The following is a 27,327-nucleotide window of genomic DNA, read 5'->3' on the forward strand; positions in this document are numbered from 1 at the left end:
CTCTCTTTGTCCAAGTGTAGTTTGACATTTATATTTCAACTTTTTCATTCCTGGTTATTTCCATTTTACTGGCATTATTTGCAATCACATTCGTATTATGTACATTTTGTTTCTTTCATGACAACCTAGTCTCTCTCTCTCTCTCTCTCTCTCTCTCTCTCTCTCACATTATATATATAATATATATATATATATATATATATAGTTAGCGTGTGTGTGCGTATAAAAAACTTCTTATTTAAAAACATCTAACTTAGACTATGCCATCATTCCATTGCTTTGTAGATTTTCATGTTTTACATCAGTATAATTTCAGGACATGATAAAAAAGGGTAACCACATAAGTATTTTATTATAAAAGGAAAATGGGCTCAGTTTGTACAGTAAATGTAAGGCATGGGAATAATTTTTTTCCTTTAGTAAAATATCTGTGAACATCATCCACGATTTCCTTGGCTGGACAGGAGAGAAAATGCTTTGTAGGGGTTTCCATTTAACTGCTGTCGATGGATTGGCCTAGGATAAAAATCCTTCCAAGGTTCTTAATTGTTTTCCACTGACCACCTGAAAACAAAAAAGGAGCCGTAAAGGAGAATATTCCCGGGATTATAACTGACGGGACCTTTTCTGCCTTTAAGACCTTAATCCATCTGCTTCAGGACTTCTCTTAACCGAAATCGTCTGACCTTGACACGATATATCCTGTCTCTCACCCGCCACTTGATGTTGATACATACATATATATATATATTTATATATATATATATATATATATATATATATATGATAAATTTTGCACATTTAGACGTGTTTTTCATAATCAAATAAGCCAGACATATTTTTGATACATTAATGTCTGGATTCTCTTAACGACCTCGGGATCAGAGCCCCAGGCGGAATCACACAGAGACAAGAGCTTGAGATCATCCGGGAATCGAACCCTGGTCCGGCAAGCTTGTATAGACAGTGACTACCACCTCGTGGCCAAGTGGTAGTCACTGTCTATACAAGCTTGCCGGACCAGGGTTCGATTCCCGGACGATCACAAGCTCTTGTCTTTGTGTGATTCCGCCTGGGGCTCTGATCCCGAGGTCGTTAAGAGAATCCAGACATTAATGTATCAAAAATATATATGGCTTATTTGTGTGTGTATGTATATATATATATATATATTATATATTGTGTGCGTGATATTTTAGAGACTTATTTAATCTCACTTACACAGATTTTGAAAGAAGGGAAATCTATCAGTTAAAAAACCATTAATGCTATGTAGTTCATATAATGTACATGTTCTGAAAATTGTTTTTTTATTGGAAACTTGAAATATGTCTTGTCAATATTCTAGAATCCATCCAACTCTCTCTCTCTCTCTCTCTCTCTCTCTCCTCTCTCTCTCTCGTGTTGTTACGTATTCCAGATTCACTCTCGTCCATTAAATTATCCATTTACCATTAGTATTCCAGAGCTAAAGGTAGATATTGATTTGGGAACAGGAATAAGCAGAGCGGTTCCCACTATCGGTTCCACCTAAGGCAAAGTTTACCCACAACACTTCCTCCCCCTCCCCCCTCTCCATGGCAGTCATGGCTTATTTTTGAAACCCATCTCTAAAGGTTTGGAAGGGAATCTCTCTCTCTCTCTCTCTCTCTCTCTCTCTCTCTCTCTCTCTCTCTCTCTCTCTCTCTCTCTCTCTCACACACACACTTAATTATTTCCTGTAAAACTTGCTGAATATTGCTTATTATTTCGAAAATCTGTTATTATCATCATTATTACTGTCATCTGCAATATAGCTCAACATTTCGACTTTTCTGATTTATTATGAAATGTTTTTGGACTGTAGTAGTATACGACTCAAAATCTCTAGAGCAATTAAACCAATTTCAGAACTCCAGTGATGTGTATAGTAATTATTGTCAATTTTTAATCATGTATGTATATCTTATTTTTGGTTTTTGCATGTTTGTCAATTCTATTTTCATTAATATAATTTTGTCATCCTATTTAGCTTTTATTTTGCGAAGTGTATATTTTTAATTTTCACATAGCCTGACTCTGGTTTCGGTGCTTTTGAGGATGGATAATGTGATTGTAATAGGATATTGGTTAAAGTAGTTGAGTATTAAAAGAACTTTTCATGTAATGGGTTATAGAGCTTTGCGAATAACCTCATTGTATAATAAATATACAATGATTCTCATTCCTCTTATCATTCTCTAACCTGGTGTGACATTTTAATAAGTGATGATTTGTTACACATAAGTCATGAATGGGCCTTCAAATCAACGGTCTTTTTCCCTCTCATTAATCTATATTCAAAATTCATTTACCCTTTCATACGGTAAGTTTACCTCCAACATCTGCCCAACCTCCCCACCCCCTCCAGATTAGAGGGGTAGGGGAGACACTAGGAGGAGACAGGATGGGATGAATCCTTGGGGATTTCTACTCTGGGTTGGGGAATGGCAGATGTTTGGGCTTCTTGGGAGGGTACCTGTTTTTGGCATTTGTGGGTACTCTGTTGTGGTCTTGGAGTTTTGAAAAATGTTTATTCCACCAAGGTTGTGATCTTTGTATGGGAAAGTAAAGTATATATTTTCCATGAATTGTAATGTGGCTTTGTTGACTAACAGAGACTCATTTCGCCACATCATTCTTTAAACATTCTCCAGTGAATGTTGAACCCAATAAATGTTGTTCTTTTATTGGAGAAGATTAGCAAAGTTGCAGAATGTGTCGAAGTTAAGTATAATTAAAATAGGCACTTGACTTCCATCAGCGTAATTGTAAAAGAATGTTTTCTCCAAGAAATTTGGTATGGGTTGACGGATCTCTCTCTCTCTCTCTCTCTCTCTCTCTCTCTCTCTCTCTCTGTGTGTAGCTTGATATAGCCGACAGAAAATTAAAGCTCATCGGAGGCATTTAATTTCCCAGAATATATTAATTTTTAAGAAGTCTGAACACGCATTCGCTGTGCTAATGTGAATTACATTCCGTATACGAATATAGAATTATCTAGAATATAGAATTAGGTATCATTAATTTTCCTAATTTGTGATGTTCTACAAAAGTGTTTTACTTCAGTCTCTTATAAATAAACCAACAGATGACATCAAAAAATTGTAGATAAAAAGATGAGTCACGAATTGTTTAAAGAGGGTGACGGGGGCGAAGAAAACCTAATCTGGCGGTGTTTAGTAACAATCCCCGTCGCCAGTTGATAGGTGCCAGGTAGGATTTTAATATTGCCAGTAAAAGATAACTTATTACGTTAATTTCCAACTTTTCTCGTTCCCTTCGTAAAGAAATAACTAAGATATAAATGTGAATAACCGATATAAAGATTGTAGGCTATATTTGCCCGAAAAGGAATGATTTATTCATAAACGGTCGCCTTTTGCCATTCGTGTAAACCGGCGACGAGATATTAGTTGCTTCCCAGCTGCCGTGAAGGGTGAATGTCGGCGCTCAAATGTGTGTGATACCTCTTACTTTTTATTAATTTACAGCGTAGTGATTTGTTTTTCGGGTCGAGTTATATGTGCAAAGGCAGACTGCAAGTGTGACTTGAAAAGCAGTCTTCGTAGGGAATTTGTGTTGCAATATAGATGTTTGCGTTCTTGTGCTACTGTTGAGGACGAACGCGTGCTTCTTCTTCAGCAGACGAGATCATCTGTTCAAACCTGCTTTTATACCCTGGGTGTATCAAGGGGGGTATCCCGTAGTTCACCAACATCTGTGAAATAAGAACATGGGTAAATACAGTGACGTGTTCGTTTTCCACATGGATAGAAAATGATTATCTAGTTTGGAAACTAACTTTCCCCGAGTATTTTAGTATGAAATCGCATCGGTCTAGGTCTAAAAAATGCCCTGTAAATGTATACATATGTATTCATAGCGTGGATTCTGGTATATGCATAGCACTGAGAACGTACCATGTAGATCTTGGGTAAGATGTATTGGTGTTTGGAAATGATAATAGTCTCCGTATATGTTGATTTTTTAAACTCGACTCAAGGCTTCTTCTTGACCATATATTGTAGGAAAGAAAAATATCTCTTTAGTGAAATTTCATGCGAGTAAATGGCAGACAGTGACCTTGTGGGTTGAGCTACCGCATTAAATTGTGCGTTGTGTATGTGTGGGCGTGGCGGGGGCCGGTGACGAGGGCGGTCATGGTGACCAATGTACCGTTGAGGTGACCAGTCCCCCTTTCCCTCACTCATTAGTATTCACCCCCTCCTCCTCTATTTTATCTTTTACTTAAAAGTGATAATTCTGTGATGAAACTAGCAACGCCAGCTTAGCCATCCTATGAATTATAATTGCTTCATGCAAGCATCAGTCATTATAGCCAATAAATAGACCTTTTTTGTCCATTATCCTTAGACTTTTTGTCCGTCAGCAACAGGCTGTATTCGCATAGACCTGGGGGCGAGTTGGCCTTCTTGCAAAATTGATTTGTTATCCATATATTTTTTTGTAATTTAAATTTGATTTTTGTTCATTGATCCTCGGTTAGTTTCTATTCAGTGAAATTCTAACCCCTTTAAAAGTATTCATTGGAACTATGGAATTTCTTCTGTTTTTGTAAGTTGTTTACTCAGTGAATTTGTTTCCGATTAGGTTTGACATGCAGTTAGTTATTTGAGGATTATCATTTTTCCTTTCGTAATGGCAGAAACAAAAAGTTTTATATGAATATTTATGAAGGAAAAAGATTCTACCAGTTTGTGATAATTTCTTATTTGACAGGCAACCTTTGGTGTGTAATTGACCTTGAATGTAAATTTCTGTCCCCATTTAGGCCTATGATTTTTAAATTTCTTAGATGATGATAAAACTGAGCCGTAAAGAAATCCGAGGGCGTCTGCGGGAGGGATATTTGCAATAGAGGCGATAGTGGCTCCAGTTCCAAAGGAGACCTGCTCTCTATTGCTTAGTTGTTAAACCGCCCAGTACTCGTTCTGCCATAAATACCTGAATAGCTTAGAAATGTGAATGACCTTAGTATTGCCGCAAATTAAGTTTTTCTAGAAGTGCGGATCTTAATTTTCTTATGATATGGGGAATTAAGATTTTCATTAGTAATGTTTTGCTACTATGTTGGATTTCACTGTTTGTTCTTGGGTAGAATCTTTATGGAAGTACATACATGTCTAATGTATATATGTATGTATGAATGGTACGTGCATAGACGTTCACTTGATTATTGTTATAGTTCCCACGTTATAACCGAATACTTCATTGGATCCTCATGGTAAAAACCTTAGATGAAGACACAACACGAAAACAATTAGAAAGTATTTTTCTGTTATTCTTCATTTTCAATTGATAAATAAGGAATTAGAATAATTGATATATTCTCCTCGGTTATTATATTAAAATTGATGGTATGTGCATACGTTCATCTTTCTATCGCGAACAGGAACGTAGGTAAATTGATGTCAGAGACGACGTGTTTTGCATGTTCGGTCGTCATGTGGTGTGATTGGAGAAGACGACGCTTCTAACCTTATGAGGACGTTTCGCTAATCAATATGCTGAACACGATTGGCCCAGGTATATACTGTAGCGGTTCGTCCCACCTTGACAGAACTTCCACAAGCTAGTCACATGCTCTATGATATGTTATACGATTCTCTCTCTCTCTCTCTCTCTCTCTCTCTCTCTCTATATATATATATATATATATATATTATATATATATATATATATATTATATTATATATATATATATATATAGTCTGAAAATATTTCGAGGCTTGGTTATACACAACACGAAATTGAGACATTGCCATGAAAACAACAAATTACAATTAATTAGGACTATCGAACTCTAAATGGTGAACAAAGAAGTTTAATAAAAATAACTAAACAGAGTGAATTTGAAACACTAAATCTGTGATGAGCGAGCCAGAATATTTGGCGTACAAGTGGAGAATTTAATAATTGCCTTAAAGAAAAAATCATTATCTATGGTGAAGGGTTTTAGCATTTTGCACGTGTTGTCACTATATGAAGCCAGCTTCTTTCGGTTGAACTTTTAACATTGATCTTTCGTGGGAGGAGGAACGGTACAACGGGTTCATCTAGATTATAGTACTGGTTTAAACAACGGAACCTGGAGAGAGAATAGTGCTTCCTGACTTCTCTCTCTCTCTCTCTCTCTCTCTCTCTCTCTCTCTCTCTTGACGATGCCTATTAGGATAGTTTTATTTCTGAGGTAGATTTTGCACTTACAGAATATTCTGATTCATCTTGAAGGCTTTCATTTGTTCATGTTTTTGGGAAAATAGACCTATATTTTGTAAATTATGAGACTTGCATGAAGGAGAATATTGTGTGTGATCTCGTTTTGCTAGTGTTCAACAAGCCTTCAGATATCTTATTAAAATTTTATTTGTTTTTAGTGTCCACTATTTTATTTCTGTAGTTGTTTGGAATAATTGGCAGTGGTTATTGTTGTCCTATAGCAGGAATAGCTTAGATCTCTGTTTATCATAGATTTAGGAAAGGTTATTGGTTAATTTAATATTTTAGTTGAAATCCAATTTACTTTGTTGTGCCAGATATTTTCTCCGATGGAACTATTACAAAAGTAAAAAGTTAATGTTGATTGAATTTCTTTATGCGTACATGACCTTGGAATCTAAGACGCATTTAACGTAACTGTTTATACCTCCTTTTTTGTGGATTGCGAATTGGTAAACGGTCTGCTAACAGCATAATATTAACTTGCATGCTTCCGCTAGTCGCCGCTAGCCCGGTCAACACACCTCGGCTCCTTGTCTGGCTACTTGCCTTCCTGCTTACTACACCTGGTGCGGGAGAGGGGGGGGGGGGGTGTTGTTCCTCTTCCTCCTCCTCCTCCTACAAATGACCTCTACAACTTCCTCCGAACTTTACATCTCTGTGAATTTCAAGGATTCGATTTTGAGAATTTTCTAGCTTTTGATCTGGTTTTGTGGAATTTTATAAATATTTTATATATGACATTTTTGCTCGTGTCGAATTTCAAGAATTCGATTTAGTTTTTTTTTTTCCAATTTCCCTTCTGTGGATTCTTATTTTTGATATTTAATATAAGGCATTGCCCTCTCGTATTTTTTTCCGATGGAGTGGGTTGGAGAAATGAACTAAATACGCTTCGTGTTCGTTTCTTGCATATATATGTCGCGTTTCAGTAGCTAGTTTATTACAGAATGTGACGCCTCACTGTCTGGGAATTGCATTGACTTATGACGCGCCGTGGAATTATGTCGCATTTTCGTGCCTTTAAAATCTTATTCGATATTGTAGATGAGGTATATTCCTGAGCAGTTATATTTTTGTATTATTTTCTTCATAGGCTACATCACTAAAGAAGGCTCGTCGATAGTGTTTAAATATAGAGTATTTACAGCAACAGATACAGTAGATTCTAGTCCACTGCTGGACGAAGGCCTCAGGCATTTCAATTAATGTCTGGTGTTTGGCCAGTTTTCATCACCACGCAGGCCATTGTTCATTGGTGATGGTGGGAGATTTCCGTATGATCTGCCAAACGTAGTATGGGTGGCCCTGCTTAGTATAGCCTTCACCGGGTATCCCCCAATCAGAAAGGAGTATGTGTGTGTGTGTGTGTGTATATATATATATATATATGTATATATATATATATATAATATATATATATGTATGTATATATATATGTATATATATGTATATATATATATATATATATATATATATATATATATATATATGATTGTGTGTGTAATGGTATGTGCATGTATATACTGTGTGTGTATATATATATATATATATATATATGTACTTAGTGCGTGCATGCTCGCCTATGCTTCGATTATTAATGATTTTCAGAAGTAACTATGTTATATCCAAAAAGTAACAATGTCATTCCTTTTTGAAATACCAAGTCATTGTTATCTGTAGAACACTCTTGGCAAAGACGTTGGATTTTTTAGCGTCACCGGAAAAAGTCCCTCAGGAAATGACGAGTGGCCTTGCGGTCTTACTTAATCTCTGATCACAGAGTTTTCTAGTGATTAGGGAAAAGGTCGAGAGTTCGGCTTAGAGAATAAAAAGAATTAGAAGTGTGATGGTTTGTAATTTCTCGTAGGCTGTATGATATTTTTCATCATCGACGTCCCTTGTCTGTATTGAATATAACGTGATTGTTTTTATCTGTCGAAGAATGCGTTCATGGAATATATAATTTCGTTTGTATGAAATACTAACTTATTTTCATCCTGTTTTTGGAATTTCACACACAAAGATTCTATGATAGATAACTATCATAGAAGCATATTTAATATTTCCTTTTTATAATAACAAGTTATTTTTTCCATATTTTTTGAATTCACATTAACAAGATACATAAGTTTAGTTATGTAATATTTTTGGTAACTATCATAGAATTTTATTGAATGTGTATTTTTCGTTTTTGATATATTTTTCCCGATATTTCCGCCGGATGTGAATTAATTTTGTGTTGTGCATTAACCAAGATACGTAAGTTAAGTGATGTAGTATTTCAGATAACCATCATTGAATCTCATTTAAAAATCTCGATTTCAATAGATATTTTTTCGATATTTCCACCGGATGTTAAATTAATTTTGCGTTACTATTTACCTGTAATTCCGGATGGAAATGGCTACAGAAATTGGCGTCCAAGGAGAAAACGGCACTTCCGGTCGATGGGGATGACGCTGGGGAAGCGGAAGTTGTAACAAGGAAAGGGTGGGAACGCAATGTGTGTGTGTACGGGCTGGGTCACCGCTGCCTAACTCACTTTACGGTTTAGCATAATATCTTTTCACTTTTTTTTTTTTTCAAATGCACACAAGTGCAGATGATAGTAATATTGTATTGAATCTGTATTTGCGTACCCAAAGGCAAATTGTCTTCTTCCTTATGTTATGTAGTAATGATTTTATGGTGTATTTTAAAACTTAAATATTTATATCGTATTATTATTATTATTGTAATTATTAGCTAAGCTATAACCCTAGTTGGAAAAGCAGTATGTAACGACTGGATACCTGTTTTCATTTGTGAATTCTAACAATTGCAAAACAAGAATCATCTTTAGAACATCGTAACATTTTTCCATTGAAGCTTTGTTTTGTAAAGATTTTTTCTTTATGCAACAGCTTAAAATCTAAGTACACTACCTCCTTTTTACTCACAATTTTTAAGACTTGCAATTCCCTAAGTATTTTGAATATTGTGAAGAGAGCTAACCTTAAATAATTAGAAATTTCCAGTCTGTTATCTTTACTCGAGAAATATATATAGTGTTTTTCTTAGGTACGGTGTTTATACATTTTGCACATTTTCGTTAAGGTATATATGAATTAAAAACGAATATTTCCTTATTTGCCCCCAGAATTATGAATATATTTCAACTTTGCTAAGCACAAAAATGTGAACGTGTCAATCATAAGGGTGGTAGAAAAGTTTATACATACAGTATTTGTGGGTTATTTACGTGTAATCTCCTAGAGGCGATTACATTTCAAGTTGAAGGTTTTCTGAATCCCTGTAATCCTTTTTAAGAGGAAATATGTCATATCTATAAAACTGTAAAGTGGATCTTACAAAAAGTTGTTGCTCGCTCTCTCTTCTCAATCTACATTTCAGATTTATTTGATAAGCAATGTACCATAAGCAGGTGGTCATCACATTTTAAAGTTCTGCTTTTCCGTTAGTGAATAACATAATTTATTACTCTACTGAAATCGATTATTTAAAGAATGTTCAATTTTCTACATAAATTCTGATATTTATGTCTGCAATAATGGATGGTACAAAGTAATTCTCATTGATTTTCTGCATGTCACAAATGGAAATACTCTTGTCATAGTTGGTAAATCCCCCCCCCCCCATCTCTCTCCTCTCTCTCTCTCTCTCTCTCTCTCTCTCTCTCTCTCTGTATGTGTACGAGTAAAATTGAATGCATATTTCGTGGATGGATCTTCATTATCAAATAGTTAAATAGTTATAAATTTCTAGGAGTTCAGAAATTGTACAAACTCTTTCCAGCCCCTATTGGGGCTTATATCTTTTTGACAATGAATACCACATATCTCGGAACATTTTGTATGCCTGGTTATTAAGTACTTGACTACTCTGTTTTAAAAGGATTTATCTTTTTGACGACTGCTTGATTTCGTCCTTAAAAGCGGGTGCCAGCTGATGCTTCGTTGCTTGGTGTGAGATCCATAATCCTTCCTTTTGGTATATCGCTTCCAACTAGTAGCGAGGTAGTATTCATTGTCTTGGGAGAAGGGCGAGTTTCTTTTAAGCATACCAAGATAACGTTGCTGGCGGGGTTGCGGTTTATTGCAAGTTGTTGGTGCCCTAGAACGCCTTCAATTCTAAACGGAATGAGGATATGTGAGGTGGTTTGAAGTGTCGTGCAGATGTGATTTTCATTATTCTAGTTAGAATATTGAGAGAGAGAGAGAGAGAGAGAGAGAGAGAGAGAGAGAGAGAGAGAGAGAGAGTGTCCCGGGAGGGGGGGGGGCGCAAAGGAAACTGAATCGGAATCATGTTGGTATGAATGAATGTGAAGAATTTGTACCCCGTCTGCTTTCGTTTATTTAGGCATAAATGAATGCTGACAATCCCTAATAAATCAAAAGACTGCATTTTCATGTTGAATGCAGAATTTTTTTTTACTATAAATTCATTGAACCCTCATCTGGCGGCTTGTGTCGCTTAAACGTCACTGTTAAGTATTTATAGTTTAGATAAACAATAGATAATAAATACCTCCGCCAACGAAGTTGGAAGGATGTTATGTTTTCATCCGTTGCGTGTTTGTAATTTGTGAATGTGTGTTTGATTGTGAACAGCTTCCTGGCTACAATTATAATCGAAGAGTAATGAAACTTGCAGGGAATAAACTTATGTAAAAAGCTGGAAATTATTAAATTTTGGAAGGTCAAGGTCACGGTGAAGCAAAATGTCCAATTCACGTAATCAGCCCTATGTTTAGACATCGTTGTCTCAGAGACTTCAAACTTGGTTCATATTTGAGTGTATGAAAATCCACGCCGATTAATACATGTTCAGGTCAAAGGTCAAGGTCTAATTCGAGTATAAGGTCGAGAAATAAGCTGCTGCGGCTAAGGTGTGCGCTCTACTGAGTGCCCCTCTAGTAAGTTTGTTTATCATGAATTTTTATGACTTTAAGATCAATAACGGGACATTAACAGCTGTTATTTGTGTGTGATTTTAATGATTTATTGAGATGAGGAAAACGAAGTTTGTATCGTAATTTTATAAAATTTTGTAACATTTATTTGATACGCAAGTACTAATATGTTATTGCCTTTATTTCTACTTTCAATGAATATTTTAAAGCTAATTTGTCTATCTGCAATAGTTCTCACTTGTTTCGTTTAGCATTATGTTTCTTAAATTTCATGTGTCGAAACAATTTCTAAACAAAAGTGTGGGTCATTTTATAATTATGGTAATATTTATTTTTCCTAATTGTTTACCAATGACTTATTGTATGTGCACTGTTAGAATTCATAAATCTGATCTCGAATTTTTATTGACGCGACAGATAGGGGATACGTATATCTTTCTGATCAGGCACTTGCTCTTCCCGTCCCTCAGGTAAAGGGAACAGTAGGTACTCATACTCTTCTGATTAGTGCTTCATGTGTATGCATATTTAAGTAAATATTTAGCCGTCATTTTTTAATGATCTCGTACACTAGTATTAATATTATACCAGATTTACGGCTCTCGTTTCCCTTCTATCAAGACTCCACAACAAATGTGTTTTCCCAATCTATGTTGAGTTTACTTTTTTTTTATTTTTTTTTCTTTCTTGTATAAAAAACCTGAAACGCACTTGCTATCATTAATTTTGTCCTCACTACTTTGGAAAGTGCTCTCAGAAATGTTTAAAAAATGGGAAATTCTTCAAAGGTCTTTCATAAATGGTTCGTATTTACTTAGGAAATGTCGACTGAGAACAAAAATGCATTTTATGTAAATGAAAAGACGCTCTTATCGTCCTTGAAGCATTCGTCTCAAGTGTGCCAGGATGTCTTTTAAAAGATTTAAATTCCCCTTATCATTCTTGCCTGGATGACTAATATCCTCTCTCTCTCTCTCTCTCTCTCTCTCTCTCTCTCTCTCTCTGTGTGTGTGTGTGTGTTTATTTACATACGAATCTAGAATTTATGTAGAATAAGTAGTAATGTACATATTGCCGAGAAAGTGACCTTTATAACGCGAGAATTTCGCAAGGGCCTTGGGGGAGAGAGAGAGAGAGAGAGGAGAGAGAGAGAGAGAGAGAGAGAGAGAGAGAGAGAGAAAGTTTCTCCATCTGTAGCCTATATGAATCATCACCATTCTTCCTTCGATGTATATTAGCGGTTTTTGCTTGACTGGTCCTTTAGGTTTTGTGCCCATCAAGCCAAAATGGTTTCCAATTTGAGGTGTTTTCGTTTCTTGTAAGGGAACCATTTTTCAATGAACACCAAATTAATGAATATTGAGACTTTTTAATTTATGTAGTGTTTTATAATTCTAACGAACGAATTATGAGGTTTTTTATGTCCAGTTTACGGTCTTCTAAAAAGCCGGTGAGTGCTAGGATTTAAATCGGCATCTGATAATTGATTTTATGAATGACTACTCATGTTTGAATTTTCTGTATCCTACTCTCTCTCTCTCTCTCTCTCTCTCTCTCTCTCTCTCTCTCTCTCTATCTCTGACACAACTTTGTCTTATTGAATTCATATTTGATTACAGTTTTATTCACGAATTGTTTGTATAAAAATAACTTATTTTTTACTTCTCGTCGGAAGTTGTGGGGTGAACCAAAGCCATTAAACTTTTGAAGGCGGATGATTGTTGTAACGAACTAATTGACCTACATTGCCCTGAAGGGTGACCCAGTCGGTGTAAGACGTGACCTCATGTTGTATGACAGGAATGGCTGTCTTGGTGCTGGCTTGAAGCATTGCAATTTCGGACTCAAAGCAAAGCTAACAATGTTTTCATAACCAAGCTTTTGCATGCCATTTCTCTGGCCTTGTGTGGCTTCTGCAGTTGGCTACTCAAAAACTGGTACTCATCCTATCATGTCTCAAATAAGCTTGTCTTATTAATATTATTATTATTATTATCATATTATTATTATTATTATTATTGTTATTATTATTACTATTATTACTACTAGCTAAGATACAACCCTAGTTGCAAATGCCTAGTGCCGTAAGCGTAAGGGCTCCAACAGGGAAAAATATCCCCGTGAGAAAGGAAAGCAAATAAAGATATAACAAGAGAAGCAATGAACAATTAATATGAAATATCTTGCGAACAGTAACTACGTTAAAATGGATCTTTCAAATATAAACGATAAAGACCGTAATATGATAATTTACATTTGCGTATTTTATCCGCCATAGAGTAGAAAGAAGCCTTTAACATACTAAGTTGCCCAACTATTCCGTGTGAGAGAGAGACCTTGAAACTCTATACCTTTGCAAAACGGAATATCTGTTGGACGGGGAATGCCGCGTCCTTCGATTTTCCTAGCAATCGATTAGCCCTTCCTTGGGAAGGTAGGTGTCAGGAGTTCAAAACTAATAGACGTGGAAATTTAGGGGAATAGTCCTTGTCTGGCTGTGTATTTATGGGTTGTAACAATAAATGGGGGCGAAGTCGTCGTCAATTGGGTTATGTTTATGGTATAAGGTGCACGTGCCGTCTTTTCTCTTAAAACCTAGATTATATATATATATATATATATATATATAGCTTTCTCGAACATCCATATGCTCTTCAAAATTCCATTTTCCCCACAAAGGGTTTTGCTCTTGATCTGCTTTTTTTTTTTTTTTTTTTTTTTTTTTTTTTTGTGTGTCGTAAGGAAGCCTATCTTGCTTGCTGTTGTGTGAGGATAGGATAGTTTTTTCCGTCCACCGTCAGGAGCATCACCACTAAGGCTTCTGTAGTAGTTGGAGAAGGTCATGTGCAGAGTAGGGAAGTAGAGCAAGCAGTGTCCTGATTGCCACACCAAGCTGTAATCTCCTTGTCGTGTCCTCGTCGAAGGAATACGAGCCGCCGGACGTCGATACAAAGTGGTCCATGTTAATATTGATTATTCTCGTGGGTTTGGCTCTGGTCATGTTATTCTATAACCTCTTATCAGGGGTCCGTTTATCAGTTTAAGGGTCCGAGGAATGCGACATTCGGAGTGAAAGCATAATTTAAGGTCTGCCCTTTGCCGTACCTCTATACTTCTATAATAAGTGTGTATGAAGTAAGTGCGTAGTGTCTCTAGGCTGGCCTTCACCAGATTAATTTATGGGATAATTATATTAGATGAGCACACTCAAATTGGTTATATAATGTTATTGTTTTGACCGTTAAGGATATTGCTCTCTCTCTCTCTCTCTCTCTCTCTCTCTCTCTCTCTCTCTCATAAATTGCTAAACGTATCACCTTTTGTCCCCAGTGTTTCTGTCTTGAGATTGTCCATGCCTTAAGGCTTTTATTTGTTTTCGAAGATGGCTCATCCCCTCGCCAGGTACCGTAAAATAATAATTGCAATGTCTTCCAAGTTTCAGATGTTTTAATAACTGAAGGGAAGGGTGGACTGGCAAGGGTCCGGAAAGCGTTCATTTAGCATTGTTATTACTTGAAGTTTGAAGTCATTATTAATGAGAGGTATTTGTGCAATGAGGGTATTTAATATTTTACTAATTAAGCACACACAGTGTTTTCTTAATTAGTTCTGAAGGCGATTTTATTCCAGTATTTTGAAAGGTGATATGGAAATGGGAATCTTTATTATTATTGTAACTGCCCTCACGTGGCTTGGAGGATTTCAGACAGATTTATATAGGTAGACCTTTATGCAGAGATTTGCATGAACGGAGGTAGTTTGCATTGTGTGTGTGTGTCTTGTCACACTTACTGTGTCCTTGCAACTCATCCTTTGCTATTGAAAGATGTTATTGAAGAAGATCATTATTCATAGTTGTACAAGGGAAGCATGAGTCTTTTTATAGTTTATATATGACATATTTGTTGTTGACGTTGTTAATAGTTTATATATGATATATCTCTTTTGACATTACTTTTTTTAGAATGATTTATTGTTAATTTGTTCTCTTCAGTTATTTATTTCCTTATTTCCTCACTGGGCTATTTTTCCCTATTGGAGCCCCTGGGCTTATAGCATCTTGCTTTTCCATCTAGGGTTATAGCTTGGATAGTAATAATAATAATAATAATAATGGAACTGTTTGTCTGTCATTTGCATTACTTTTTAATACATTGGTATAAATAGTTCCACCCTTACCATTAATATTTCATTGTATTTAATGGAATCTATAATGCATACCAACTTTCGCCGTGGTTGATAAATCTAACAGACTCCTATTCGTTTGTTCTCCTCTTTATCCAAAGTGGTTTATGTTAGGATTACATAATCAATCACCTTTTGTCACTTCCATCCACACATCATGATAAGTTATGAAGGGGCTCAGCGCTTGTACTTGAAAGCTTCAAGATAAAAGAGAGAGAGAGAGAGAGAGAGAGAGAGAGAGAGAGAGAGAGAGAGAGAAACTGACTGACTAAATAACTATTACATAGTCAAGGGAAGGTTTTAGGTCCTAAACTTTAAGATGATTAACCTAATCCTTTGCATACGACTGATCCTTTTTCTTTTGCATTTATTGATGAAGATGGTTTGCCGCCCTTAAAACAGACAGAGTTTTTAATGAGTTACTTTGGTAAAGCATCTTTTTTTTTTTTTCAAATGCTATTCAAGGTTTACTTTCTATTGATATCACCGACTCGGTTTTGCGAAGATTTTTTCTCTCCTGCTCGAGCGAATTTTTGTAAAAAGTTTTGAGTGTTTAAGACGTTGAGTGGATTTTAATTTCCAGGGAAATGAGCTCTTGCGTTGTGATACATTTGACCGTGCACCACATGATGCTCTTTCTGCTGTATACTGTTATTATTATTATTATTATTATTATTATTATTATTATTAGCTGAGTTATAACCCTGGCTTGAAAAGCAGAATGCGATGAGTCAAAAGGCTCCAACATGGAAAATAGCCCAGTGAGGAAAGTAAATAAGGAAATAGATAAACTTTGAGACTTAATGAATAAATAATATAAAATATCTTACGATTAGCGTTATAGAGCCTGCAGGAATGCATTTGTTGTGAATTTCGTATCAACATGACAAATTTTTTTTCTATATAATTTTTTTCATTCGTGATGAAGACTCGCATAAAGAATGCCTTCAAATCCAGGTGATATCGAAATAAATCCCACGGTCTGTCTTTGCAATTTGCTTGAAAGCAAAAAAAAAAATTCTCGTAAAGAATGCGAACCCTTAGCTCCCGTTCAGTCAGACGTGAATAACATACACCTTTTTATTCACAACTTTCTCATCCTTGATTTTTACTCTCTTCTTCTTTTTCGAACGGTTTCCGCGGTTTAATCGAAGTTCTTTAAGAAAAAAAAAATAACTTGGTTCCGGAGAGCTTTTCAGACGTTGAAGAACAAGAAGATGAAGAAGAAAATAAAAATGAATATTTGGGTTGGTTGGCCGGAGATATATTGTGGTTAGAGATGACTGACATTGTAGGAGGAGGACTGTTGTTCGCCGTCCCTCTTGGCTGAACTAATTGTGAAAGAGTTGTCGGTGAAGAACGTCTAGGAAAAGAGTTGGTGGTCGGGTTTCCCGGATATTCCACCAGACAGAATCGTTAAGTAAATAAAATCCAGTTTCACTGAATTAGTGCTTCCATGGCGGGCTTACGTCCTATATGAATAAGATTAATTGCTAGTAAGATTGCTGTCGTTATTTTGAGATCGGCAATCGCCTGTTAAGAATCATTACGTAAAGATACTGACATCTGGAATGATGACACCAAAGCTTTTTTTTTTTTTATGAAATTTAAAGATGTGATGAAAACAATCGGTTGTGGAACATTTTATGAATTTTCTCTCTCTCTCTCTCTCTCTCTCTCTCTCTCTCTCTCTCTCTCTCTCTCTCTCTCTCTCTCTCTCTCTCTGTGTGTGCGCGATGTTTTAGTCTCCCTCCTTCATACTGCATTCCGTCGAATTTAGGAACTTCATTAAAAAGGTAAAAAAATAGCTTCAGCTATGATGAAATTAGTAGACCTGTCATTGAAAGTCAGTGTTATTGCATTTGGACGCAAGGTTAATGTTGAAGAGTAAACATAGTGTGAGAGGAGTACCGAAGTCTTGAATCCCTGATCACAAGATTAATCGGTATGGGATGGAAAAGGACGAAGGCTGTCGAGATTTATCGAGATAAATGAAGTTCTAGACGGTCTCGTGGCAGGAAGGGATCCGCCCTGCTTTCAAAACTCCTCCGAAATTAAAGGACGTCTGTTATTAGGCGTGGGGTGGGTTGGGAAAGGTAAAAAGGATAACTAATATCTGAACCTTTTTTTTTTCTTATAATTTCGTAAATGCCTGGTTTGTGAAGTGACTTCAAGTCTAGTTGATCATAGTTCTTTTCTTCTTTCTAGGTGTGTATTTCAAAAGAGAATGCTGAAAGATGGCAAGCTAGTCACGCCTTGTTATTCCTAAATCGTGCTTTGCATCCACCTCTATTCCCACGTGAACACATACACACTGAAAGAAACTAAACCGGAATGGGTTTAAAAGTGTTAATGTTTTAAAAGACTAAAACAACTTTTTTTTTCATATTTATATATAGATAATGTATAAAAAACTAAAACTTCTTTTTTTTTCACCCACACACACACACATATATATATATATATATGTGTGTGTGTATATATATATATATATGTGTATGTGTATAAATTCTATGTGTATATATATATATATATATGTGTATGTGTATAAATATCTATGTGTATATATATGTGTGTGTATGTATATATATATATATATATTTATATATATATATATATATATTTATATATATATATATATATAGAGAGAGAGAGAGAGAGGAGAGAGAGAGAGAGAGAGAGAATGGTGGTGGCTGTGGTGGAATTGCTGGAGATGATGGGAGGGAGTTTAATTCCCAGCGGAAGTTCAGAGTTTGGTTCGGTTGGTCACACAGGACAGACTTTTGCATGATCACCGTGTGTTTGTTCTTTCTGTGTCACATGTGTTGTGTGTCAGATTGCAGGTACGTCCCATGCATCGGAAGGGCTGCGATGCAGTTCAGGTTTAACTGTTGCTTGACGTCCCTTGGCTGTCTTTTAAAGAGCGCCTGACAGATGGTATGAATTTCGTTGTGTTTATGATTAATCATGGCGTGTGATGTGATATGAGATGAAAGATTTCTGTGGCCTTTTAATTAAACTCGTGTGTGGGTGTCTTTGCTTTATGAGAGAGAGAGATAGGATATATATATATATATATATACATATATATATATATATATACATATATATATATATACATACATATATATATATATATACATACATATATGTATATATATATATATATATATATTTTTTTTTTTTTTCATATAGTAAATGAGTTTGCATCAAATTCGGGCTGTCATGGCCATAATTGTCTCTGTAAACAAGAGGGGGGTTAGGATCGTTTTCAAGTAACTGTCATTGTGATTGTGGCATTGGACATGCAGTGTAACAGCATCATGAGAGATCGATATAGAAACCACGCATTACGTGTCTTTGAGGGAGGAAGCCTTATCAAACTTGCATGTCATGGCAATCTGCCCTCGCACGTACCTTATCTTTCATTCTACCTATTAGACGAACGATATATCTCAAGTTCGGAGTATGATTATTTTTAATCTATGCTCTAGGTTAAACACACGTTCTCTCTCTCTCTCTCTCTCTCTCTCTCTCTCTCCCCTATATATATATATATATATATACACACCTTTGTTTTATTAATTTGCAAGTGGAGATATTGAACGCGTGATTCTGAACGATTTCTCGTTCAGCGATGTTGAAGTTATACCATTTTAATTTTTTTTATTGATATTGTTGGAAATTTCACTTACTCTTTTCTTAACGACACTGAAGAGGTGTATGCAATGCACCTTTAGGAAACCGTTAATTGTCGTTTATTACAGCTTTTAGAGAAGAACATTCTTGCAATCTTACATTTCTTTTTTCATTGCATGATGCTTTGGGGACGCATCCTTTATAAATTTCTTCTTCGTTCACCAAGGTGAATATGCAGTTCTTTCTAGATTTTTTGTTTCGTATAATAATGCAACGTCCGCTGTTTTCTTTGCATTATCTGCACCCTTGCATTCATTAATTTTTTTTCACTTCTGTGTATGCATGAAGTTTCAAGGATATAACTCCCTGTATAGATTTGTTCCATCACCAAAGTGAATATGTAGTTCTTTATATTTTTCGTTATATTTATGCAACCTTCTCTGTTTTCGTTGCATTATCTGCTTTCTCAGGTGTTAACTCCACCTCTTCCAATATTGGTTTTCTTGTTGGTTGCACGCGTTTGCACCTTTGCTGGAACATTCATGGTATTTGCAACATCACAAAGCCCATTTTTTTCTCTCGGTAACATCGATAATCATTAACTTGATGACCTTAATATGTTTGATTGATATGGTTAGCAGAAAAGCTACAACCAATCAGTATGCTAGATTGCTACCAGTAGGAACATAATGTAAAAATAAATCCAGGATCTTATGTGTGCAGCAATTCCCAGAATAGCTTGAAGCGCCATTCAGATAAACACCAGACTCCATTGCGTCACTAAGGAGAGCAGGAGGCTCATAGAGGAGGCCTTTCATTCCTTATTCAAAGCATTTAACCTCGGTGGACCAAATTAGGTCCCTGAGCTGCATCTCCAATAAGTAGGATTTCCATTTGTGTAGACTGCGTGTTTTCCTTTGCTTTAATCTTTAAGGCAGTTTTTGTGTAGATATACATATGTACTTATGTGTGTACATATATAATATAGGTAATATGAATGTATAAATATCATACGCCCTTTTAAAATGAGTAGTGACTTTGGCGGAACCCTACTGATTCTAATCTTATCTTTAGTTATTAAGTTGCCATCCCTGTGCCCTTTTGCAGCCTGGGGCATAACCCTTCCCCCCCCCTCTCTCTCTCTCTCTCTCTCTCTCTCTCTCTCTCTCTCTCTCTCAGCTAAGCAGAAGAGGTCTTATTATGTATATGACGTCATGAGCTCATGAATAATAATTATGGCGAAGGTTTCCATGTGCACCACTAAGCCGCATGCATTCACTCATGTGAAGGTTTCGTCTCTTAAGATTAATGTGGTTCTGATTATGATACCAGTTGTTTGTGTGGTTATATTCATTGGTGATGTAGGCTAATGTTTTTATTGCTTCTCCTATGTAGCTGGTGAAGTATTCTCTCTCTCTCTCTCTCTCTCTCTCTCTCTCTCTCTCTGTTATCAGAAGTCCAAGTTTCCTTTCAATGAACACGAACAATGTGTTCAAACCATAAGATTTGGACTACGTGTATTGATAGCAGCGCATGTGGAAGAGATTGGAGGACTGTTCTTTTTTCCTCTTGGCTTTGTTTCGTATTTTTCATCTTTTCAGTAACTTTTTTTATAACAACTTTCATGTTGCTGTAGTAGAGAGAGAGAGAGAGAGAGAGAAAGAGAGAGAGAGAGAGAGAGAGAGAGAGAGAGAGAGAGAGACACTTGTAATCTTGAATCATAAAGTTAAAAGCGACTGACCGTGTGGTCAACTTTCCAAAATAAGGATTGGGATGCCGTTGGTCTGGTCCATTACAAGTGTTGTACTGGGCGGGAAAAACTACTATACAACCACCAGTATTGATGTTGTCTATATATATATATGTGTATATATATATATATATATATGTTTTTATATATATATAATGTGTGTATGTATATATATATATATATATATACACACACACATGTATTCTTGGTATCCTCAAAACATTAGAAGTGTTTGACAGCAAACAGCAAATCATTATGAAAGTTATTGATTAAATAATGTCTTATAAGCGACACACTCAGAAACATTTTTCATCGTCTTAACCCCCCCCCCTCCCAGAAACTTGCATAACTTCTCTCCCTCCACTGGTGGGATTGAAAGTTCGTGTGGGGGGAGTAGACTCTCCTGATCACGGTGAAGTGTTGCGCGTTGCTCCATAACCGATATAGGTATTTCTCGAACTTCTTCTCCTCGAGGGTTTCCTCGACGCCTTCTATGTCCATCAATCGATCAGGTCGTCCTACTTTTCTTTCTCTTTAGAATGTTTCTTGGGTGGTTTTTTTTTTTGCGTTCCTTTTTAATTAAGAAATTGTTTTTTATTTTAATTATTTGCTTTTAAAACTGTGTGTATATATGTATGTATATATTATATATATATATATATAATCATCCTCTCCTCTACGCCTATTGACGCAAAGAGCCTCATATGTATATATATATATATATACTGTAGATACACATATTATTACTTGCTAAGCTACAATCCTAGTTAGAAAAGCAGGATGCTATAAGCCCAAGGGCTCCAATAGGGAAAATAGCCCATTGAAGAAAGGAAAAATTAAAAATAAAATATTCTAAGAGTTACAACATTAGAATAAATATCTCCTATGTAAACTATAAACTTCAACAAAACAAGAGGAAGAGAAATTACATAAAATAGTGTGCCCGAGTGTACCATCAAGCAAGAGAACTCTAACCCAAGACAGTGGAAGACCATGATACAGAAGCGATGGCACTACCCAATGATAGGGAATAATGGTTTGAGTTTGGAGTGTCCCTCTTGAAGAGCTGCTTACCATAGCTAAAGAGTCTCTTCTACCCTTGGTAAGAGGAACGTGGCCACTTAAGAATTACTGTGCAGTAACCCCTTGGGTGAAGAAGAATTGTTTGGTAATATCAGTGTTGTCAGGTGTAAGAGGACAGAGGAGAATATGTAAAGAACAGGCCAGGCTATTCGGTGTATGTCTAGTAAAGGGAAAATGAACCGTAACCAGAGAGAAGGATCCAATGTAGTACTGTCTGGCAAGTAAAAAGACGCCATAACTCCCTAGTGGTAGTATTTCATCGGGTGGCTGGTGCCCTGGTTAACCTACTACCTACTTTCTCTCTCTCTCTCTCTCTCTCTCTCTCTCTCTCTCTATATATATATATGTATATATATATATTTATATATATATATATATATTTTATATATATATATATATACATATACATATATATATATATATATATATATTCACACACACTTAAACGCCCGAACACAGAGGAGAGAAACGTATATGATTTATTACAGTATTTCTGTCGAAGATCTTTATATTTCACAATTTAGGTCCAATTGATTCGTGATTAAATACCAAGGGCATTCGGAGATGTCATTACAATTTATAGGTTGGTAGTATTCATAACGATTTTTTTCCTGGAAAGAATTTTCATTATGAAGTGCCTAAAAGTTTTGATAATCATAGTGTTATTTTCAGAACTTGGAAGTTGTATATTCCGAAGTTTTGTAATTTACACAGCTGTTTAAATATATCAAGAGGCTTTTTATATTTTCCCATCATTAGTGAAGAAATTCTTGGAAAAGTTTCTCATTATAGGTCGGTTAAATTTCGGCATTTACCTCTAGATTTACTTTATATGCGCATTGGATATGTTTTGCCGAATCTAAAATTAATGTTATATCAATTTGTCGAAATATTTCCTTAAACGATCAGTTTGCCATTAAAGAAACATTGCTATTCGGTCAAGTTTTTAAATTACAATACAGTTAATAACGAGGGGACCATTAGTTACTACTTGTGTTTTCATAACTCACGGAAATATTTGAAAGCTTTCAAGAGATAAACATGAAAAAATACAAGATGTCTAGTGATGAATATATCCCTGTGACTCTGTACTGGAATGCGAGTTTTGACATATCACTATTCGAGAGGTTTTAATCCAGCTGTGACCAAGTTGAAGTTGTGGATTGATCTTCTAATCAAGTAGTTGAATGGTGGAACTTCAAATGCTCAAACTTGTAGCAGATGTATGTTAAACAGGCTAACATAAGTCTCTTTTTACAGTTCATTTATGGAAGGTCTATTTTAATAATGCTACTGTTCTTAGAATGTTATTTTAATTGTTCAATACTTTTCTTGTAGTTTGTTTATATTCTTTTCTCACTGGACAATTTTTCCGTTGGAGACCTTTGGCTTATAGCACCCTGCATTTCTAACTAGGGTTGTAGCTTAGTAATAATCAAGATAAAATAATGCTAATGATAATAATGTTTATAGTCATAAATCTATCCTTATGACTCGTGTCGGTGTTTGAATGAGGGCTTGACATTAGTCAAGATAGAAAACCACGAGAGAGATAGAGAACATGGTGGTGTTGTTTCCGGGGAGGGTTTTTTGAGCAGCCTGACGTCGTCCTCATGCCGACCAAGGACGTCTAAAGGTTGGGTCTTCAACCCGTGACCGTCATGTGTTGCCTCGGGAAGAATGTGCGTTGAAGGTCTTTGGCGAACAGAACGAAGCATTGTCGGCGAAGATTTTCCGTGCTGCGTGTAAGGGGAAATGAGATAAAGGTTTCCTCTGGATTATCGTTTTGTTGTTGATACGATTTTGTAGCTGTAAATTTAGGGAGAGAAAGCGAGGGATACACGGTTTTTTTGTTTCGTTATTGATAGGATTTTCTAGCTGTAAACTTCGAGAGTCATGCGTATTGTGTTGTTATTGATAAGACTTTGTAGTTGTAAACTTAGAGATAGTTATTGTGTCATTATTAATAAGCGTTTATAGATGTAAGAGAGAGAGAGAGAGAGAGAGAGAGAGAGAGAGAGAGAGAGTGAGTCATGGTTAATGTGTTGTATTGATAAGATTTTCGACGTATCAACTTAGTCATTGTCCCCTTTTCCTATCAGAAAAGGGAATGTATTATAGTTCACATTCCTTCCGAGATAACTGTTGTATGTATGATGGTAGACGTCTGGAATGAAGGAGGGGGTGCGTAATCCAAGCAAAACCCGCTTCGTCATGCATGAGAAGCATGGCTGGGTTTAGATAGAGAACTATTTAGAAAGAGATGCGGATTTGCTTATTCTTATTTGGGTCTTTAAATTCAACAATGGTTTCTGATAGAATTCCATATTTCGTATTTAAATAAGCTGTAATTCTTTAGTAATTTTTATGACACGCTTTGAATTTGAACGATATTCTTCGTTCCTTGATAGACGATATAACTAATAATAATTATAAAAAGGAACTAACATTATGTACTTGGAATCTCGACCTCTGTGGGTTTGGAGGAATTTTTCCTTATAGGGAGGAGTCGTATTTCCCTTCTCCCTGTCTGTGAGAATAACCTTTTTCCTCTCCCTCTCTTCCCTCCCAGCAGTCCACATGGCAGTGTAAATACTTTATTGGTCGGCATTTGACCGATATAAAGGGCACAGAACACGCTATAGTTCAGCTGCTTGTTGTGAATCGCTTTAGAGTTTTCCTTGTTGTTATTCAGGCCACGGAGGTAGTTTCTCGTCCCACGTTCATCGGCACTCGTGTTCATCTCAACGCTTGAGAAGTAGTGATGGCATTTTAGAAATATTTTTTGTCTTTTTGCTGAGTAGTAGCCTACTGATTTGTCTTTGTGGATTAATTCTTCTGTCGTGAGGCTTTATATTTGTTCAAAAAGTGTTATGAGCAAACTAGTGTAGGTTGGAGTTTGCGTTTAGCTTGTAGGTTATATATATGTGTATGTACTGTATATATATATGTGTATATATATATATATATATATAGAGAGAGAGAGAGAGAGAGGAGAGAGAGAGACGTGATCTTCAGAAGCTAAGAACCTGGGAAAAATTAGTAAAATAAAACTAGTTTGGTTTTATACACTTCCATTTGTATGAATATATAACTTGAACGCAGGCGAGACAAACTCTAGTGAATAAATTTTTTCACCTGCGATGTGAAAATGAAAAGATTCTGTTGACATATTTAAACAACTGGGAAAATTACGAAGCTTCAGCAAATACAATTTCCAAGTTTTGAAAATAACGCTTTTCGAGGGAAAAAATCGCACAAACGAATACCTTTCGCTCTGGTGCAGTACAAGCAAGAAACGGTAAAAAGCTTCTTGCAGCCTACACCACGTGCGGAGAACGACATTGCCTCAGTGTGAAGGACGCAGAAGGGGTTCCAGACAGTGGAAGTTTCCATTTTAATGCTGCTCGTTCTTCACGCCCCTCTATCTTCCCTTTCCCTCTCCCATTTTGTCTTAATCATTGTCTTCGTAGCCCCTATCCCTTCATTATCATTTGTATACCCCCCTCCAAACACAGAATGGCCTTCCCGCCCCAGCGCTGAGCCACGTAGCCCAAATTCCGTAATCAAACCGATGGAATTTTTCCTATTCTCTCTCTCTCTCTCTCTCTCTCTCTCTCTCTCTCTCGTGTGAGTCATAGGGAAATATTAATTATTCTCGCTTATAATAATAGTCGTGATTGTTGATACGGGTGTTCGCTGAAGCATCGAGTAATCCTTCGTCCCATTTTAATAGAAGGTCTTTCTCTCGCTGGCTTTTGTTCTTTGTGATAGCTTACATGCCTTTACGAGCGATTTTTATGATTGTCTCAATTTTAGTGATATTATTTTGAGAGAGTATAGTCCTGAAATGTCATTGGTAAGGCATCGTTTCAATAGATATTTTTGTTTCAAGTATACTTATTTTTTTTTTTGGGGGGGGGGGCCTGTAATATCTTGAAGGATGGGTAATGCTTATATGTATCTTATATGTGTATGTATATGCGTGTGTGTGTATATATATATATATATATATATGTAGGGATGTATATATGTGTGCATATATATGCAATATATATATATATATATATATATACATATATATATATATGTGTGTGTGTGTATGTGTATATATGCTTGTGTGTGAAGGGAGTGTGGAATTTATGTGAAGGGAGTGTGGAATTTATGTAATAATAGAAGTCATATTGTCATTTCCCATTATTCTTAATATTGTCGCTTATTCCAATTTCGCCATCACATCACCTAAGAACGCTAATGTAATCATTATATGTTATTAAATCATTTCCGTTTGGATGCAATATCCATTATGGCGGATCGCCAACCGTGAAATAATGATGTTCTTGATCCATTTATCTTATACACCATGTACAATTATTTTGTTATTTTTTGTTCTACGATGCCATGAGTATCCAGTAGTGATAGATGTATTATGGTGAACTTCGGGATACCAAGTTTTGAAATAGACTGAAGACATGAAGTCACTGTTGATCTTTTTGAACTATTGACTTTTTTGCTTGTACCAGAGAAATTGGTGAACCCTTAGAATTTCATAACATTTTCACCCGTGGGTATAAGGCTTTTTTTTTCATATAGCCAGCGAATGTTTTTTAAAAGAATCTTCTTATTTTTCCCACAGTGGTCATGACACTTATTTGTCATGGCGTAAACTAAATTCTTTTTCGTTATAAAGTGATTCGTAGAAAAGTTATTCCTAAGTTTTCACAAAGGAAGCCTGTTTAAGTTGGATTAGCAACCAGTTTTTTTTTCTAAAACACTGTTTAGTGTAAATACTACAAAAGAGAGATTCGTTTCAAGTGACTATAGTGTTTTCGGTTAACTGTGCTTTTGATTTAGTTTAAGCACTTTTACTTGTTTGTAGTTGCTGAAAAGTAAACAAGTATATTTTAGATTTTAACATATAAAATACCTTCCGTTGAAATTTTAAGTGTTTATTGAAACGAAAGGTTCACAGAATTATATTTTAAGAAGGAAAAGTTTTGCTTAACATTATTGGAAAACAACAAAGGTATTATAATATATTTTTAAAAAAATAACTTGGAATTCTTTGGGGGAAAAAAGTGACCAGTGCTCGATTCCATATCTTGCTTTTCGAGCTAACGAGAGTTAGCGTGATATAAGTGTATATAGATTTGGAGTCTCAAGTTTTAATAGTAAGTGCACATCCTATCAAAAAAAAAGTTTTTTCTGGAGAGTAATGTCCCCAGTAGCCCAGATCTCAGGAGTGGTGGACTCAACGCAATCCAGCCACATGGATAACAACACTCATATTAATGGTGAGTATTACATTTGATGACATTGTATACTTCTCTCTCTCTCTCTCTCTCTCTCTCTCTCTCTCTCTCATTGATATTTATTTGAAATTAAATTACTTGTTTAATATGAAAATACTTATATTTCTTGTTTGTTTATCGTTTTTGTCAACTGTGATTATAATTTCTTATATAAAATTAATAAATCACAGATACTTAGTGGT

General features: G+C 35.7%; 1 long non-coding RNA gene across 1 annotated transcript; it reads left to right on the forward strand.

Annotated features, from left to right (window-relative positions):
- The first annotated feature begins 3,441 nt into the window (after nt 1-3,441).
- On the forward strand, nt 3,442-26,597 carry LOC137627393 (uncharacterized). Its single transcript, XR_011041152.1, has 2 exons — nt 3,442-3,477; nt 26,470-26,597. It is a non-coding gene; the product is annotated as an uncharacterized lncRNA (long non-coding RNA).
- Nucleotides 26,598-27,327: the final 730 nt, after the last annotated feature.

The sequence above is a fragment of the Palaemon carinicauda genome, chromosome 35 (genome assembly GCF_036898095.1).
Source record: "Palaemon carinicauda isolate YSFRI2023 chromosome 35, ASM3689809v2, whole genome shotgun sequence".
Classification (NCBI taxonomy): domain Eukaryota; kingdom Metazoa; phylum Arthropoda; class Malacostraca; order Decapoda; family Palaemonidae; genus Palaemon; species Palaemon carinicauda.